General features: G+C 43.1%; 1 protein-coding gene across 2 annotated transcripts in view; it reads left to right on the top strand.

Annotated features, from left to right (window-relative positions):
- Nucleotides 1-18,438, top strand: part of ADAM23 (ADAM metallopeptidase domain 23) — a 711,121-nt gene that overhangs the window by 369,559 nt on the left and 323,124 nt on the right. The window lies entirely within an intron of this gene.

The raw sequence follows: 18,438 nt of genomic DNA, 5'->3' as shown, positions 1-18,438 counted from the left end.
TCTAACACTGATTAAGGTATTGCTCCAAGATTTTGGCAGGAGTGGGCAGAAGTGAGATAGGACGAAAGTTGTTCATGGTCATTGTTGCCATTTTTTTTTAAAAGAGTTACAGTTGCTTCATTCCAAGGTTGATGAAAAATCCCTGAAGCAATGGCATGATGGAGTACATCCAGTAAAGCTTTAGCAATGCAATCAGATGCCAACTGCAAAATATTTGAGGAACAAGGGTCCACAGGGGACGCAGCTTTGAAGCAGCCCCTCCGTATTTAACTGAATGTGCTGCCATAAGGGAAGCACACGTTGGCTGCTGCCTTGAGAAAAGCACATTCATAATAATAGCATGCACATTCCCTGTTTGCACCCAGATCACCTGTTTAAAGGTGCATTTTGAGCAAACTGTGAAAGTGCACCCTATTGATAATACGGGCCCTGGTGTGCATCCCTGAAAACTGGACCTAGGTGGATTATTGCTTCTTAAGTCACCAACATGGTAGTTCATCTTTTAAATCATAGGTTAAGAGTGGTAAATCTCATCCCATAATTCAATAGTTTTAGGTATTGCTTTCCTTTTATTTCCTCTGCTATAAAGGCAAATATCTAGTTTCCTCCTGACTAGATTATACACATTCACTTTAGTTACCAACTGCTTCAAGGCGGAGCTTCGAGCCCTAAAATTCTTCCTTTTGCATCTTATTAGTGTTTGTGGGGTTTCGTTAATTAGTTTCCCACTACAAAGCGTAGGGGAAATCTCTCTGTAAATCTTGTCTGTTATTGTTCTTTTTCTGACCACATAATTTCAGTATTTACAGTATTGTTTATTTCGTTCCCTATCTCTCTTGCATAGTGTAGCTATATGAATGAATAACCAAATATATTATCTCCTATTTTAATTCACACCTACAGAAAAATACTCGAACTTTTAGTGTAGCCATTTTAAAATATAATTATTACATATAAGATTTCTGAAAGTCCTAAAAATTCATCTTCTTTTCAGCCCACGATTTTAGAGTTTTGTTTACAATAATATTTTCAGCTGAATTCATACTATTGCCCATCACCTATAGCAGACAATGGTATGTTTGATACATTTAGTAAGTCCTTTAAGCTAACATTGCCCTACTTTATCCTCATGTTTGTCTGTCAACTACTAAAATCATAATGAGAAACAGCCATGATCTACACAAACACTTAAGTGATTCATAACGCATGGGAAAAAGCTGGTCCTGGTGAATGTATGTCAGTGATAGCCTGTCATTATGGGCAGAGGGGTCCCACCCTCTATGCCTTTTTCAAAGCATGATAAGTTTCTGTCAGGATGCGCAAAGATTAGCCTGACAGACACTCACGATAGCAGGGTCAGGTAGCCAGCTACCTTACATGCGCAAAATGTACAAGCGGCTGGCAACTTGAGTATACACAAACTAGCCCTGCACTCTTCGAAGGTTCAAATATAGACTTTCACATTCTATCGGACTAGCCATTTAAACCAGATGACCGCATGAGAAACGAGGCGCTACCTTTTTCGCTGATATACTTTCCTTGGCCTCCGAGCAAAAAAAGCTGATAATATACAGCCGTTTTTATCATATAATTCTCAAACCTATTGGGTTCAAACTATTAAGAACAGTTTCATGAACCAAGACAACATACCATTTGAGCCCTGAAGAAGTCCGATAGAGGACGAAACACGTTGGCTGTTTCAATTTCAAGAACATGAATAAAGAATAAATCATAAACTTCAAAAGCTTTCAGTGACTTCTTTAAATTTGGGAAAGCAATGGTGCATTCTGGATTGTCTTCTTATCTTATCTTATCTTATCTTAATAGGAACTTATAGAGCGCACGGCCACCCAGAGGTTTCATGGCGCTGAATAGGCAGGAATCACACTGAGAGAAGTCACCGAGTGCTTGCTCGTATAGCCAAGTTTTGTGCATTCTTCTAAATTTCAGGAGGTTATTACTCATCCGGATTGGCAATGGCAGAGAGTTCCAGAATGATGGAGCGAGATGAGAAAACCTGCAACCCCCCTGGCGCTTAAGCTTGAAAGTAGGGACGGACAGGAGCTGAAGGTGTGCTGAGCGAAGGTTACGAGAGGGTGTGTGCCTGACTATTCTGCAGCTAATGAATTTTGGGCTATTGCCGTGCAAAGCTTTAAAGATACACCCTGTCTTGAAGGCGATACGTTGGGCCAGAGGGAGCCAATGGAGCTTATCCTATATTGGTCTGGCAGATGACCATCTAGGTTGTTTATGGTCAGCTTGGCGGCTTGATTTTGAACCAGTTGGAGCCGCTTAAGTAGGCCCAAAGGAAGGCCCACATAAACGGAGTTTGAGAAATCCAGAGGTGACAGAACCAGAGCAATCACAACCTGTATTAAAGCAGAGTGAGTAAGCAAATGCACAATTTTTCTAATCCTCCGTAGCTGAAATAGACAGGAGGAGACCACTGCGCCCACTTGCCCTCTAAGAGAGAGGTTGGCGTTAATAATAACGCCTAGACTTTTTACTGACGGAGAAGGAGAGGGGGGGGCCCAGTCCAGCCGGCCAATAATGGGGTCCCTAGACAAGTGCACTTTTCCCAGGTAGGATTATTTCAGTCTTACCCGGGTTGAGTTTCAGATGGTTCTGATCCATCCAGCTCTGAATATAGAGCATGGTAGTTTGTCTTGTTACATTGATATAGATAAATGAAATGTGAAAGTCTATATTTGAACCTTCGAAGAGTGTGTGGCTAGTTTGTGCATACTAGTTTGGAGTAATAAAGGGAATTGACCTTTTGTCTCTCTTTTAGGACATAGGGGATTGTGTCCTAAGCCTCCTTGCAAGCTCCCTTGCACCTTCTCTTTGCCGCATACTAATTTTTGGGATGTCAGGACTGGTGCACGCAATAATGCTTTGATCCTCATTTTTGTTTACTGTGCCTGGCAACTTGAGTCAAGCTTCGCTGGGCTGAAGATTGTGCAGCCCTGAGGAAGTCACCTCATCGGTCGGCAAAGTCTTTTGAGAGCCTCCCTCTCATCACAAGCGAAAGCATCATTGATAGACTCAGACGTGCCTGCTTCAGGTTTAAGCTCTGAAGTGCCCAGGGCTGACTGTCCATCATGATGCCTTATAACAGAGTTGGGAGGGGCCAGCACTCTCACTGACCCGATCCCACTCTATGAGGAGGTAGGGAAGATTCTTCCCTCACTGGCTGACCCATGACAAGGTGAGCCAGTGGGAGGAGGTGATAGGAATTCTGGTAGTCCCTTTCTTCCCTGGAGCCTCCAGAAACCACTGAGGCCATTCTGTTTCTCCCTCCTGGCACCCAATGTGGCTACAGTGGCCGGTAAGTCCTTGTTGAATGTTGGATGTACTGTGTATATATAAATGTATGCATATGTGTATGTTCCTGTGATTTGTGAATGGTTGTGTGCATGTGTAAACTATGCACACAACCAGGGTAGGGCCCAAGGAAATGGGCCCTACCCCGGTTTCGGTCCCATCCGCACGCAACCTAGGAGTGATAATCGACGACAAACTGTCCATGCGTGCGCAAACAGCCAAAACAGCCTCAGCCTGCTTTGCCATTCTTAACCCCTTCAGCGCTGCGCGAATTCCGCTGCGGTGCTGAAGGTTCTAAAGAACCTATGGACTCATGATGGAACGGTTCCGTCATGAGCACAAGCCAACCGACGCTCATGACGGAACCGTTCCGTCATGAGCATGGAAGGGGTTAAATGGCTGAGAAAAATCTTGTGGCAACTCCCAGAAGGGGCACGGGGAACAGTAATACAGGCCTTGATCGGCTCAAGACTTGATTATAGGAACATCCTATATCTAGGAGCCAATAAAGAGATCGTACATCGACTCCAGATCGTCCAAAATACAGCAGCTAGGCTCCTTCTCCATCTCCCTGGGCGAATGAGTGTTGCTGAACATCTAAAAAAGCTACACTGGCTCAATATAGGCAATAGAGCCAAATTTAAAGCACTATGCTACATGTTCAGGATAAACACAGGGGACGTGCCTATTTATATAAGCTGGCGCTCAAATACACACCTTCCCGAAACCTTCGATCTCTGCATCAGGCAAAATTTGTCGTCCCCAGGTTTAAACGGGCACGACTGGGCGGCCGCTCCTTCGCATACCTGGCCCCTGTCTTATGGAACTCACTGCAGTTGAAATTACGTCTTGAACCAAACTACACAAATACCGGAAAGGCATTAAAACATGGCTATTTAACCAATAAAATTTCATTTTTATAACCCATCTCTTCTGGCAAATCTCGGATCCAAGGCGTCGGGAAACCCTCAGGGTAGCTGATGCGCCATACAAATTTATTAAATAATAATGTATGGGCTTTTGAATGATGGGTGTATGTCTGCGTGCTTGTGAATGGATGGGTGTGAAGTTGCATGTGTGTTCTTTTTTTTTTTTTGAAGAGTATGAATCTGCCTCAGCACTACTGCGCCTTATGAGCTGCCACTGATGTATGTATGCATATATATGTTATTTCTATAGTGCGAACCTAGCCAAAAGGCAGGAAAGCGTCTTACATGGTGAAAGTCAAAGTTAAAGTCAGCGAGTAATTGGAGAGGAAGCTGACTTGTGCATGGTTTAATGCATTGTGATGTAGTGTTCCTTAAAGACGTGAGCCTTCAACTGTTTTCTGAATTGGAGCAGTGTAGGGTCGGTCCTCGTGGATATGGGGATGCTTTCCAGATCCTGAGTGCATAAATGAAAAAAGTCTGCTGTCTTGTTTAATCTTTTTTACACTACTTAGTCTGTAGTCTGATGGTGTCCTGGCTGCAAGTGTGCTGTTAACTACCAGCGATGGTGAGCTTGTCAGCAAGATAAGCAAGGGTGTTGGTTGTGATGGCTTTGTAAATTATACAGCTGGTTTTGAAGATGGTGCTAGCAAAGGGAGCTAGTGGCGTTCCATCAAGGTGGGGCGTGATGTTTACAGATTTCTTCAGGCCGTGGATGAGTTGTTCGGCAGTGTCTAGGGTGCCCGTTAGGGGTGCCAGTGTGGAGTCTGGGAGGTAATGTGGTAGGGCATTACCACCATCCAGATTCGAGAGAACACAGGCGTGAACAGCAGTCTGAATGTGCTTTGTTGAAGAAATGGTTTAACTTTCTTTAGAAAGAGAGAACTGGTACCATGACAGCTATATTTGTTGGCAATGTGTTCTTTGAGTGAGACGTTGGGATCCAGGGTGACTCCAAGAGATTTTGTATTTAGTGAAAGTTGGAATTCGTAGTTTTCAAGGTTCATGTCATTGAGCCAGATTTGTACTGTATCTTTGTTGTTCTCGCCAAATAATTGGAAATCAAGACCAAAGTATTGATTGGGATGAGCTTCAGGTAGGCACTGGACATCCAGGTCTAAATAAAGTGTTTGAGCCATTCAATGGTTATGTATCATCAACATATTGGTGAATCATGATGCTTTATCTGTGAAAAAAGCACCAAGTGACTTCTTGTAAAGCTAAAGATGACAGGAGACAGTATGGAACTCTGGGGTCTCCACATGTGATAGAGATCTTTTATGAAATGACGGTGCCTTGGTTTTATATTATAGTTCAGTGGAAAGAGTAGACACAGTCAATCATAATGTTTGTTTTAAAGAAAGAGGTGGGAATTAAAGATGTGATATCAAGATGGACAGAGTACTTCTTTTCTGGTGGGAGGAAGATGATGTCTCTTCCCTTCACCTGCACTGTTCTATGTCAACATGTTCCATGTGTAGAGTCCCTTGACATTTTTCAGTATCAGTCTCTTCCTATTTCGGTGTTCTATTATAGCCATAAAGAATAAACACACCTTTATTCTTTGACTATCTTTGAAATAAAGCCTCTGCTCACAATTGAATCCAGCATCATTATTGAACACTGATTATTGGCCATAAACAGTGAAATACAAAAACACTCCTAAAGTAGACCCTTCCAGAAAATAGATAGGTATTGTACTTTCTCCTCAGGCCAACACTGAGTTCACACTCTATGGGTCTGCTTGCTCCTAGTCCCAGGGGTATAAACCTGCAAGTACTATTTCATGTATCATTGTCTTTAGCACCACAGATGGCCAGGTACTGAAGGCTGTTGTTATTCTTTCCTGCGGTCTCCCTCGAACGTTCATTTCACTCCAGCATACATTGATCACCTTGTATGCAATTAAGCCAGAACGCAAACAGCCTCAGAAATTGTGTGCACTGGTTTGAGAACTGAAATCTTGAAGAGAGTTAAATCTTTGTAACATCTGTATATTACAGTTTCCAAATGGTGATAACTAATAAGCATTTAGATAATGCTTATGAAACATTTACCATCCTCACCCACCAGTCTCTTAGCCTTAAAACTACATTCTGCTTTCAATGTGAGCTGAGAGCTGGCACTTTGCTGACTGTGGCTCTCCGAGAGTGAATGCCAATAAAGACTTCAATCCCATGCCATCGGTGGGTCTCCACGGAACCTCAACTCAATGGAGAAGAGGTTTGTGGCAGGAGATTCCATTTGCTTTCCGCTACCTCGCTCAGGGGTGTGGAGACCTGAGAGAGGTGGGAGAATATGGGCCACTTAACAGATTGACAACCACTACTGCACCACCCACATAAGGTCTTGAATATTAGGAATGTTTTTCACTGAGGGGTTCTATGTGACATGAAGTAGGCAGGGAGAGTGAAGATCGATTTGTTTGTGTTGCCAAGCAGAACCATCTTTATTATTATGTTATATATGGAACCCAGATCCTCTTCTCTGATTTCAACATCTACGCATCTCCTCCCAAAAATAAAACAAAAGTACCTGGCCTCCTGCTACCCACCACCCTCTAAATTTTATTAATTAAATTAAACAACTTGGAGCCCTACCACTTAACCACATCACCATCTCTTCAACCCTCCACCTGACCCTCTCACTCACCCAAATATATTAAAAACATACCTCACCCACTATCACTCCCCCTTCCTCATAGACCGTGATCTCATCCTGTACAAACTGAAAAAAATACTTAACCTCCGGCCATCCACCCACCTACCATAATGATACACCATCCCTGTCCAGAAATGAAAAAAAGATCCGGCCATCTGACACCCTCCCCTACCATTTCTTGTGCTTTCGCCCCAACCCCTTTCCCTACCCAAAGCATAGCTTTCCACCTCACACATTGAGAGTAGAGAGCTCAAGTTGCATGCACAGCACCTCAGTGGGAGCCTCTAGTAAACTCTCCTTTTTGTCTCTTGTCAATGAGGATCTATAGACAAACTTACTGGCAGGGAATGTGGTGGTTGGCTAAGGCTCTGTGCTTTTGTATTCCCCCACTTCTCTCGGGTCTGTGGAGTCCAGAGGGAAGTGGATAAAGGTAGCTGAGAATGCCAAACGCCATTCCGTCGCCTTGCTTTAGTCTCCACAAACGTGGGTGAGGTGGGGAACACAGAGTGAATCAAGTTCCCCTGTGACATCACAGCAGGTGGAAAGTACATTTATGTCCCACTGTTGCTACATCAGAGCAGTGGCTATCCAGAATTTGATTAGTTATTCATCCTAATGGTTATCAATAAGCACCATACATGACTCTTTCTTTCCTTCTCTCTACCTTTCTTTCTTTCTTTCTTAGCCTCTTTCAATTCTTTCTTTCTTTCTTTCTTTCTTTCTTTCTTTCTTTCTTTCTCTCTTTCTTTCTTTCTTTCTTTCTCTCTTTCTTTCTTTCTTTCTTTCTTTCCTTCTTTCCTTCTTTCTTTCTTTCTTTCTTTCTTTCTCTCTTTCTTTCTTTCTTTCTTTCTTTCTTTCTTTCTTTCTTTCTTTCTTTCTTTCTTTCTCTCTTTCTTTCTTTCTTTCTTTCTTTCTTTCTTTCTTTCTCTCTTTCTTTCTTTCTTTCTTTCTCTCTTTCTTTCTTTCTTTCTTTCTTTCCTTCTTTCCTTCTTTCTTTCTTTCTTTCTTTCTCTTTATAAAGCACTGGCTTGGGACATGTTGCCTCATTATAGTGCTAGAACTGTCTTTGTCAGGTAGAAGTTTCGTGCACTGTCACCTGGTGGACTGCAAGTGGATGTTTCAATAGCTCTTAAAAAGGGTTGTTGTACATGCTGTTGAAAAGACATACATACCTTGAAAGGGCCCTGCCATCTGAGAAAAAGGGAGGAGTGGTATCAAAGCATCCATCAAATAACATAAGATAGCTGTCACATTATTCTTGGAGGGCATCAGAGCCGTAGAGGTCTTAGATCTGGGTGCACTGACTTCCACAGACATACACCTACAGTTCCGATTGGGTGTCCTCCATTGGATGCTGGGGTAAAATATAATTGGCCCATGAATTTTGCATTGCTATATTTGAGGGCCTGACTCTGTAGGTAGGCCGAAATTAGGTTTTGCATGTATTGCAGGATTGATTCTTCTTGGGATACGAAGACCTACATAGAAGTTTGAATATGGTCATTTATGCAACTTTTAATGAAAGTGAAGCTGTTTTCAGGGCTGATGTAATGAATTAAGATTTCCTTCGACTCAGATTATTCTTTCTTCTGAGGTTTTTGTAGACCTTTTTTTATTGTTCTCCTATATAGATTATGTCCCAGTGGTGAGTCTAGATAGGATCAGGCCCCTCCTAAATTCAATCCGATGTCCTTGGAATTGAGGAGCAGTCTTTGTAATCATCATTAGTTGTTGGTTAGTACTTCTGACCACTGTTGCAATATGGTATTTGAAGGAAAGTCCTTTTCAAATCAGATGCTGAATTTTCCATTTATTGATTGATTGGGAACTTGGTGGAGGGAGGGGCTTTCCCTTGGCCATTCAAATGGGTTGTTATGTGTTGTGATCTTGCCAGTTATCAATACTTAATTTTTTTACCCATATGGATCGAGGTAGCTGTTCTTCACCCAGTGGAAGATGTGTCTCAGGGATGTTGTCATGTTCATACTTTGCAATGAGAGATCTTCTAGTCAGAGATGGATTTGGGAGTCTTCTACACACATTTGGAATTGAAGTTGTTATTGGGAGATCGTCTGCGATAGGGATCTGATGCAAATGCTAAACAACGGTAGTGATAAGGGGCAACCTTAGGTGACAAAACCATTCTGATTTATTGGCATATATTCCTGCGGAATTAATTGCATCACTGGTGTACTGGTAGTTTATTAACAGCCCAATTTCCTAATCGATTGAGCAGGTTAAGCTCCTTTTAGATCAAGTAGGAGGAGAACATCTGATTGCCCTTCATCTAGGCAGGACAAAAGGTGTTCCCCACTGCACAAGATGGCAGTTTCTGTGCTCCTGTTGGGTCTGAAGCCTCATTGTCTTTTGTGTTATAGGTTAACTGATTCAATGTAATCACGATGTTGCTATGTGCCCCCACCTTCCAGGATTTATCAATTGAAGGTGAGGTTTGAAATAGGCCTATAATTAGATGGCTCCAATGGGTCTGCAGATTGTTTCTTCAGTTGGCGGTTTATTATGGCATGCTCTAAATCAGATCTAGATCCTCCTTGTTGAAGGAAGACCTTCATAATCTGGGGGGGGAGGGCAAGGTCCCATGTAATCTTGTGTTCTTTGGTGGATGTCCCTGAGCTTTGGTCTATTGGAAGATTTAGTACCTTTAATGTATTTGCCGCTTTGAGAACTCAGGGAAGGCTCAGGGTGCAGAAGGGTAAAAATGCAAATGAGAACTGGGAGCCTCTGTAGTGGGGGATGTAAGGATTCCTGATTCTTCTGGAAGTTGGATCTAATCTTTGAGATTTTGCTCTCAAAATAGGACAATAGGTATTCGCAGATTTGGTCTGATTTGACGTGGAGGGGTTCTTCCCTACGACTGGGCCAGATAATTCCTGATAGATCTTAAACTATTAAGTTTGTAGCTTGGCTGATCTAATTTGCTTAGAATTACTTTTTTTGTTTCTGGATTCTCTACTGAGTGTTTCTCATGTGTTCACTGATTTGTGGATCTGGGGCAGCTTCACCTTGTTTCCCCTGAGGGAATGAATCTTTTACTGGGTTATTACTTAAAACCATTGTAAAAGGAGAATGTATGACAGATCATATATAATGCAAACACAAGAAGATGATGGACGGAATGCAGAAACTTTTCAGGCACTCACCCCCAGTCACAGATCCGGGTTGAATCCATCATCATTCTTTAGCTCATTTCGCCACCCCAGTTCAGACACAGCTATATGCAAGTCAGTCTTGACCCTGTGCCCCATGTGAACAGTCTGGACCAAACTGCCAAGTCATGTCTTCCCTGGAGCAGAAATAAGCATCCTGGGACTGGTTTATATGTAACTCCAATCATCAGCCAGGCTATCTTGAATCCAGTGACAAAGTGAGCATGGGACCCATGTCTGGGCATACCATGCCAACTTAGGGCGAACAAAGCAAACACGAGATGATGGACGGAACGCTGAAACTTTTCAGACACTCACCCCAGATCTGGGTTGAATCCATCATCATTCTTTAGCTCACTTCACCACCCCAGTTCACACATAGCTATATGGAAATCAGTCTTGACCCTGTGCCTCATGGGTACAGTCCAGACTGAACTGCCAAGCCATGTCTTCCCTGGAACGGAAACAAGCGTTCTGGGACTTGTTTCGGGGTAACACCCCTCAACAGACAGGCTAGCTTGAATCCAGTGGCAAAGTGAGCAAGGGATCCACTTCTGGGCATACTCTGCCAACTTAATCATATATAATGCAATTTACATAAATATAACAAGTTTAAAAAGAGGTCAAATCAAGCCGTTAGTAAAAAAGAAAAAAAATTGTCCAATGATGTCAAATTAATATATCTAAATATTCTATTCTGAGCATGGGACCCACGTCTGGGCATACCTTGCCAACTTAGGGTGAACAATGCAAACGAAAGGAGATGATGAACGGAGAGCTGAAACTTTTCAGACACTCAACCCCAGTCACAGATCTGGGTTGAATCCATCATCATTCTTTAGCTCACCATGTCACCCAAGTTCAGACACACTTATATGCAAATCAGACTTGACTATGTGCATCATGGAACAGTCCAGACCGACCTGCCAAGCCATGTCTTCCCTGCACCGGAAACAAGCATCCTGGGACAGGGTTCAGGGTAACACCCCTCATCAGCCAGGCTAGCTTGAATCCAGTAGCAAAGTGAGCAAGGGACCCACGTATGGGCATACGCTGCCAACTTAGGGCAAAGAAAGCAAACACAAGGAGATGAAAGCAAACACAAGGACGATGGACGGAGTGCTGAAACCTCTTAGACACTCACCCCAGTCACAGATCTATGTTGAATTCATCATCATTCTTTAGCTAACTACCCCACCCCAGTTCGGACAAAAGCTATATGCATATCAGTCTTGACCCTGTGCTTCATGAGAAAAGCCAAGACCAAACTGCCAAGCCATGTCTTTCCCGGGACCAGAAATAAGCATCTTGGGACCGGTTTCAGGGTAACACCCCTCACCGGCCAGGCTAGCTTGAATCCAGTGGCAAAGTGAGCAAGGGACCGACGTCTGGGTATACCCTGCCAACTTAGGGCAAACAAAGCAAACACAAGGAGATGATGGACGGAGCGCTGAAACTTTTCAGACACTCACTCCCAGTCACAGATCTGGGTTGGATCCATCATTATTATTTAGCTCACTTCGCCACTCTAGTTCAGACATAGCTATAGGCAAATCAGTCTTGACCCTTTGCCTCATGGGAACAGTCCAGACCGAACTACCAAGCCATGTCTTCCCTTGACCGCAAACAAGCATCCTGGGACTGGTTTCGGGATAACACCCCTCAACAGACAGGCTAGCTTGAATCCAGTGGCAAAGTGAGCAAGGGATCCACTTCTGGGCATACTCTGCCAACTTAATCATATATAATGCAATTTACATAAATATAACAAGTTTAAAAAGAGGTCAAATCGAGCCGTTAGTAAAAAAGAAAAAAAATTGTCCAATGATGTCAAATTAATATATCAAAATATTCTATTCTGTGCTTCTATGTTTGCCAAACTATGTCCAACGCTTAATTTATAGTAGCAGCCTTTGCTAACTTTTCTAGAACCGTATTAATAAAAATGATTTTGAAAAACACTGGCCAATTGCACATCTTTCAAGTAAAAACAATGCTTTAGTGCCAGTGAGCAAGATCAGATGTGTAATCGTCCAAAGGATGGCATTAAAAAACTGAACCGCGGAGTTAGAAAGCCATAATAGCAACAGATGATGTGGCCCAGAGATTCCATCTGATAGGTACAACAAGCATTTACAATGCAACGGTTTCGCCTTCGGAAAGTTAGAGCTATTGGCATTGTAAATGACAAACTTTTTATTTATGTGTTGGTTTTGAAAACAGATAAATAAATGGCATTGTCATTTACAATGCCAATAGCTTACTCTGTCGCAAATGCGAGACATATTGCATTTGCACACACACACACCACACAAGAGCCCCCCAAACACACCACACAAGAGCCCCCCACACACACCACACAAGAGCCCCCCACACACACCACACAAGAGCCCCCCCACACACACCACACAAGAGCCCCCCCACACACACACGCAAGAGCCCCACACACACTTGCAACTGCTATTATAATCACATTAAATGCACAATCGTGTGTAACTTTTATGTGTTCATCGTGCAAAACCCTGCTGGCAAGCATTGTGTTGTGCATTAGAGAATGTCATGCAACAGGGTCAGATGCGCCAAAGGTACTCGAAACATTTGGAGAAACAACAAAACAAGTATGGTTTTCCGACAGACAGCAAGATATCTTCAATTAGCTCGAAGTGTATTTGTAACGAAACATCGTGTCAGAGTACAGAAAAACACATTTTATTGCATGTTATTATTCACATTCTATTGCATGTTGTTATTCACAGCGGATCCAATGCAACAGTCAGCCAATAGTGTATTTTAAAAAAAATAAACTTGCACAACATCACAATGTAAAAAAAAGCTACACATCTTAAAGGACGGATTCGTTATGCCCTGGATTACAAAAAATCTTCTATTAGTAGAGGTCTTGGCGTCTCGTCATTCTGATTTTCTGAAAAGGATATTTGAATTGGGGTATTTAAAGTGCTTTCTTGAGTCTACTGTTAAAAACGGACACCATAAGAAATTCAGACTAGGCCTGTAGTAAAGCTCCAACTCAAAAATTGCCCGCAAATGGAAAGAAAGAATGTTAATCAAGGTTACCACCGGATCATTTACTGAGTTGACATTCACTCCAGTGGTGCATATGGGTGGCCAAGAATATGACCAGGAAAAGAAACAAGTGGTAGTCAAGAGCAAGAGAGATCCACAGATTTACTGTGATGTTCGACTGTCTGTGGGAGGTGAAGGGTTACTTATGTCATGAAGCATTTCCGGCAAAGTCTGCTGACATTATTGTGACTGGAACTGAAGAAGAGAGACGGAGAGAGGTCTGACCATTATTAAGTATTTTTTTACAGCTTCTTTTTTAATTTTCTTTTTTAATATTATAGTGGGGTTGGTTGTCCTGATTTCTGCAGTGTTAAGACGTACAGTACAGCCTAGTATCTGTGGACACCAGCCGGTGGTAGGGGAGCCAGGTATTCTGCCTACAGTGGTATTCTGCCTACAGTTAGCGTCAGCAACTACCACTATAGTAGTCAGATAACCTGATTCAGAGGAGCGAAACCAATCTTCACCCGCAGAGGAGCCAAGTGTGTGTTCAGGAGTGGATGGGATGGAGCTGGATAGCGTGTATAACATTTCTTAAGAGTTGCTATTCTTATCCACAAAAATTATGGCACAGATACATTCAGTCCAAAATTGTATATCAAGCATCATGAGCTAAGTGCTATGGAAAAGTGAAGACAATACTAAGTCCTACCAGACGCCACAAGGCAGGTACTAAGGAAATGGTTGAATGGCAACACTAGGTGCTATCAGTTCGGGCATTGAACAGACCAAGGGAGAGACAATAGATACCAAAGACAGACTATTATGGACTGAAGGCAAGCAGAGCAGCTTGGACTATATCAGGAATCTAGCAATGCACAATTCCTGGTCCATGGTACTCTGCGGTAGGTAGGCCTGTGGAAAGGCAGGACACTGCTGGGCCCAGGGACACAGCGGAAAAACGGGAGTCTCACGAGTGCGCTGAACACATTAAAGCAAGAAGAGCTTTACCCGGTTTGGCCATGTGCCTGCCGAACTAATGGCTGGTGATGAAGTCACCCCGAGCCACGGTCCTCGTGAGCGAGGAGGTACGTGACCACAGTCACAGAGCCCGCGCGTGGACCTCTGGCGCAGCTGATGCAATAACAAGATGGAGATGGGAAACTCACTCGATTAGCCTGGCATGATAGATGGATGAGCCGTGACTCTGCTAAGATTCATGAAAACCCCATGGGCCAATCACAATGCCGCGGTTCAGAGCCTGTCTGCCACCACAGTGGCCCTTGCCTGGGACCCTGCGAAGTGCCCAGCAAAAGCATATGTAAACAAGGACCCATTTGAATGTTCTTGTTAGAGACATCTGGGAATTAGCAAGGCATAGTGCAGCCATCTTGAGAGCATTACTGCGCGGGAGTAGCTGCTCTCCCAGCTCATTAGCGAGCTATTCAACATTCCGCCTGTGTGAGACACTGTCGACTCCGAATGAGACCGTCACTGGTCAGAGGAAACCACGTTAACCCCCCAAAAAAAAAATGAAACTCCGATCACCGCCCAATGACGATGCAAAAAGGGTGGAGAGGGAAAAAAATGCAGGAACGCCCACGAATCAGGTCCGGCCATGACGGACAGATCTCTGTTCCAATGGCTAGCCTCCATTTATGGAGCTAGCCAATAGAACAGAGGGCGGATTCAAGTCCCCCATACTGCAAAACTAAAGAGTTCTCCTGGGGGCGGAGCTAGGAGCTTCGTGCCCCAGGCGAAACCTAAAAACGGCATCGCATTAAGTGACCTGTATTTCTATTTTTGCCTTATCTCACCCATATCGAACAGAGTAAATCTGAGTCTCATGGCTCACCTAATTCTGATTGATAATGCCTTGAACAAATAAGGTTGCTTTCGGTCTTGAAGGTAAGACGTCAGTAAAGTGCTGATATTCTTAATTGAGAGGCAAGCGGACTGATTTTAGGTAAAGCAGCAAAGACACTGTTGTTTTCTCTCTATGGCCTTAAAGTGGCACCTGGATAATGTGTGGAGTCAAAGTTCAGACATCCGCAGAACTTAAAGAGATTTAATCATGATGCTGAAGTTTTCTTTTATTTGCTTGTATGACTGGATTTCGTACCGTAGCGCAGACCTGATGGAGCCCTTCCTGGCGGTTCCACAGTTTCGCCAGAAACAAAGGATGGGGGGACCTGCTTGGTTATCTGTCTGATTTATAAGATTAAACTGCAAGTGGATTTTGGCTTGGTACGAGTATAAGGGTAAAGTAAAAACGTAGTGCGATGCCTCTAATCAATAAAGCTGAAAAATCGTCGTACCGATAGCTAAACAATGGCATGAATTTGGTGTTGATCACATCCAATAATAGCTTTAATGGCAAATGACAGATTGATTCCTTTTGTTTTCATTTCTTCTTTTTGCATGGCAAAGGATCCTTTGTTATGGACCCAGAGTCCCAGGTGTTGTAGCAGTTGGCCTGCTTGATTATTTTGTTATTTATATACCATCCGCTCTTTTGATTCTCTATTTTGAGAAGCTCAGGATGGACGTTTTCTCACAGATTACCTTTAGATGTCTTTTGTTGCTATATGATTCAAATTGCTTCAAAGTGTGTTGAAGACCAATAGCTGATTGATCAAAAATCAAGGTATCACCAGTATACATAAGCAACTGGATTGGCCTCCCTCCAATTTTTGGGGGGCAGGATCTGTTGTGGTGTCGATCATTGTCTTGTGTAGATATAAAGGTTAAAGATTAATGGGGCTACTTCACAGCCCTGTTTGAAACCTCTGTTTGTAGTGATTGTGTTTGGTCAATAATTTACCATTACCCTTTGTTTGTGGATAGGGCCTGAAAAGTTCTTACCAACTTGTTATCCATTCCCCATCCTTTTAATTTGAGCCACGGTAAGTGCCGCACCATTGTAATATATGCAGTCCGGAAGTTAATAATTCAGAGTAGAGATCTGCAGTAGATGGTGCTAAATTCTTTCAGGTTAACATAGAAAGGGGCATATTCACAAGCCCCTATCGCCACCACAACGCCACTGTCAGTGACGTTGTGATGGCGATACGGGTATCGCCTTATTCACAAGGCAGTGTTAAGCAACTTAAAGTGGATTTACGCTGCCTTGTGAATAAGGCACCCCTTCATGCTGTATTTAGCGTGAAAGGGGAGGGTAATGGGTGTTATGGTGGGCGTTCTACCGCAACATCCATTGCTTTTGACACAGCCCCCTAATCACAAGCGCAGCGTAAATGGGAGGCAGCACCACAATTAAGACCAGGACAATCCTGGCCTTAAATAGGCAAATTCAGGAGAAATGCTTTATTTCTCCTCGTTTTTGCTTTTTCAGCACACATGGAACAAGCACATTGACATGGGTTGTGTATGAACAGGAAAGTCTCCCTTCCTATACAAAAACAAACCATTTTTTACAAATGTCAATTGCTGTATGATTCAAATTGCTTCTGTCACTTTCATGTATGCTGCATAAAGCAGCACACATGAAAGTGACAGAATTGCATTTAGGATCGTTTATGTACAGGAAGGGACACCTTCCTACACATAACCAATCCTCCCCTGCACACAGACACCCTTGCACTGTGGTGGAAGGGTGCATTGTGTTTGCGCTAAGTTGGTAAACCTAGCGCCATTGCAGGGGGAAAAGCAAGGCTGCACTAAATCGTTGTGAATAAGGAGCAGCCTTGCGTTTCCGAAGTGCCGGAGAGAGCCTTTATGCCAAGAAGGCTAACGCCTTTCTCCCCACTTCCTTGTGAATATCCCCCTAAAAATCATAGTATTGTCTAATGTGCCTTTGGTGTCTCTGAAACCAGTTTGATTCCATGAGATGAATTCTGTTTCCTCCACCCAGGCTATAAGATCATTTAAAAGTAGGCTAGTATACTGTTTTGCCTTCACATCCATTAGGGTGACAGTCCTGTAATTGTCTTGATTTGTACATTAGTCATTTGAGAGCCGGGGAAATAAAAGTTAGCCCTGCCAGGCCTGCCAAAATGATGGAACTAATCCTGTGGAGTAGCAGGTATTATATAGTGTACTGAGGCAATGTGTCCAATAGTCATTATCTCATTTAAGCAATTTGGCTGGTAAATGTTTACGAGAGCCCATGGTTTCTCACGTGCTCTTTTCGAATGTTTCTGTCTGTAGGTTCTCTCATTTTTCTTCATGTCATTTACAGCTTTTGATTTTCACTTTTTATTCTAGACAACTTAATAGTAAGCCAAATTATAGAGGAGTTGTTGACTTGTTTGGGTTTTTTGAGTTGAAGAGGGATCACGATGTTAAAAGTCTTTGTGACTCTGATATGGAAGGGGTTGAGAAGGAATTTTGGGTTAGTATCATCTGTTGAAGAGAAGATGCTCTCATTGAATGCCTCTAGGAATTTGGATGGTTGTGCGTTTACCTGTGTATCCTTTGGTTATTGGGTTTTTTAGTGTGGAACCCATTTCTAATATGAACCTAACCAAGGAATGGTCTAACCACGACACTGGTGCTATTATTGGCTCAAAACTGTCACTCTGAGTGAAAGGTCAAGCGTGTGGACCGCTCTACGGGTGGAACCCGTGACCATTGGTAGATGTAAATGAATGGATTGTTTCCTTCTGATAGGTTCCAAGTAACATGAAATAGCCAGTAAGAGTAAAGCTTGAGATGTATGCCACTTTGAACTTCCAGGTGTAAAACTCTCCATTATAGACAGCTGTTCAACTACTATTGTATGCTGTGCTTAAAATTACGAATCGTTTTCCTCTGCTCAGCTCATCCTGTGGATAAGCAACTGAGAGGCTGATTACTGATGAGGATCCATGGACAAAAAGGTGCCTCACCCCTTCACCCCCCACCACCAACTGTGCCTTAATACTGATGTATATCTGGTGCCCTGACACTGTCTCCAATCACCCAGTGCCCATAATCCTTCCAATCAAATGTTTGAAAAAAGATATATGTTATCCTACCACACCTCCCCCACCCCACCACACCCACAGTACCCTCACCTCCTCCAAATACACATAGAAATACCTTGCCTCCTACTACCCTCCTCAGACGCCCTTTGTAACTCCCTCCCTACGGCATCTTATTATCTAAAAACAATATCTGCCATCTTCCTCTAACACCATTGGTTACTCCCACCAACAACGTTTCCCAATAGTTAGAAAATTCAGTACCTTACACCCTACCACCTTTCCCCACCACTATCTTAGCCTTTTCTCCTCCAGAGTCATGTAGATAATCACTCGGTGAGAGCGGTTAGCTGCATGGAACAACCACAGTTCGCTGAATTTGTGGTGACCTGAGACAGAACTGCCTTCCAG

This window comes from Lissotriton vulgaris, chromosome 2_1 (assembly GCF_964263255.1).
Source record: "Lissotriton vulgaris chromosome 2_1, aLisVul1.2, whole genome shotgun sequence".
In the NCBI taxonomy this organism is placed as follows: domain Eukaryota; kingdom Metazoa; phylum Chordata; class Amphibia; order Caudata; family Salamandridae; genus Lissotriton; species Lissotriton vulgaris.
The sequence above is the reverse complement of the archived record's forward strand: the minus strand, read 5'-3'. Positions and strand labels throughout refer to the sequence as shown.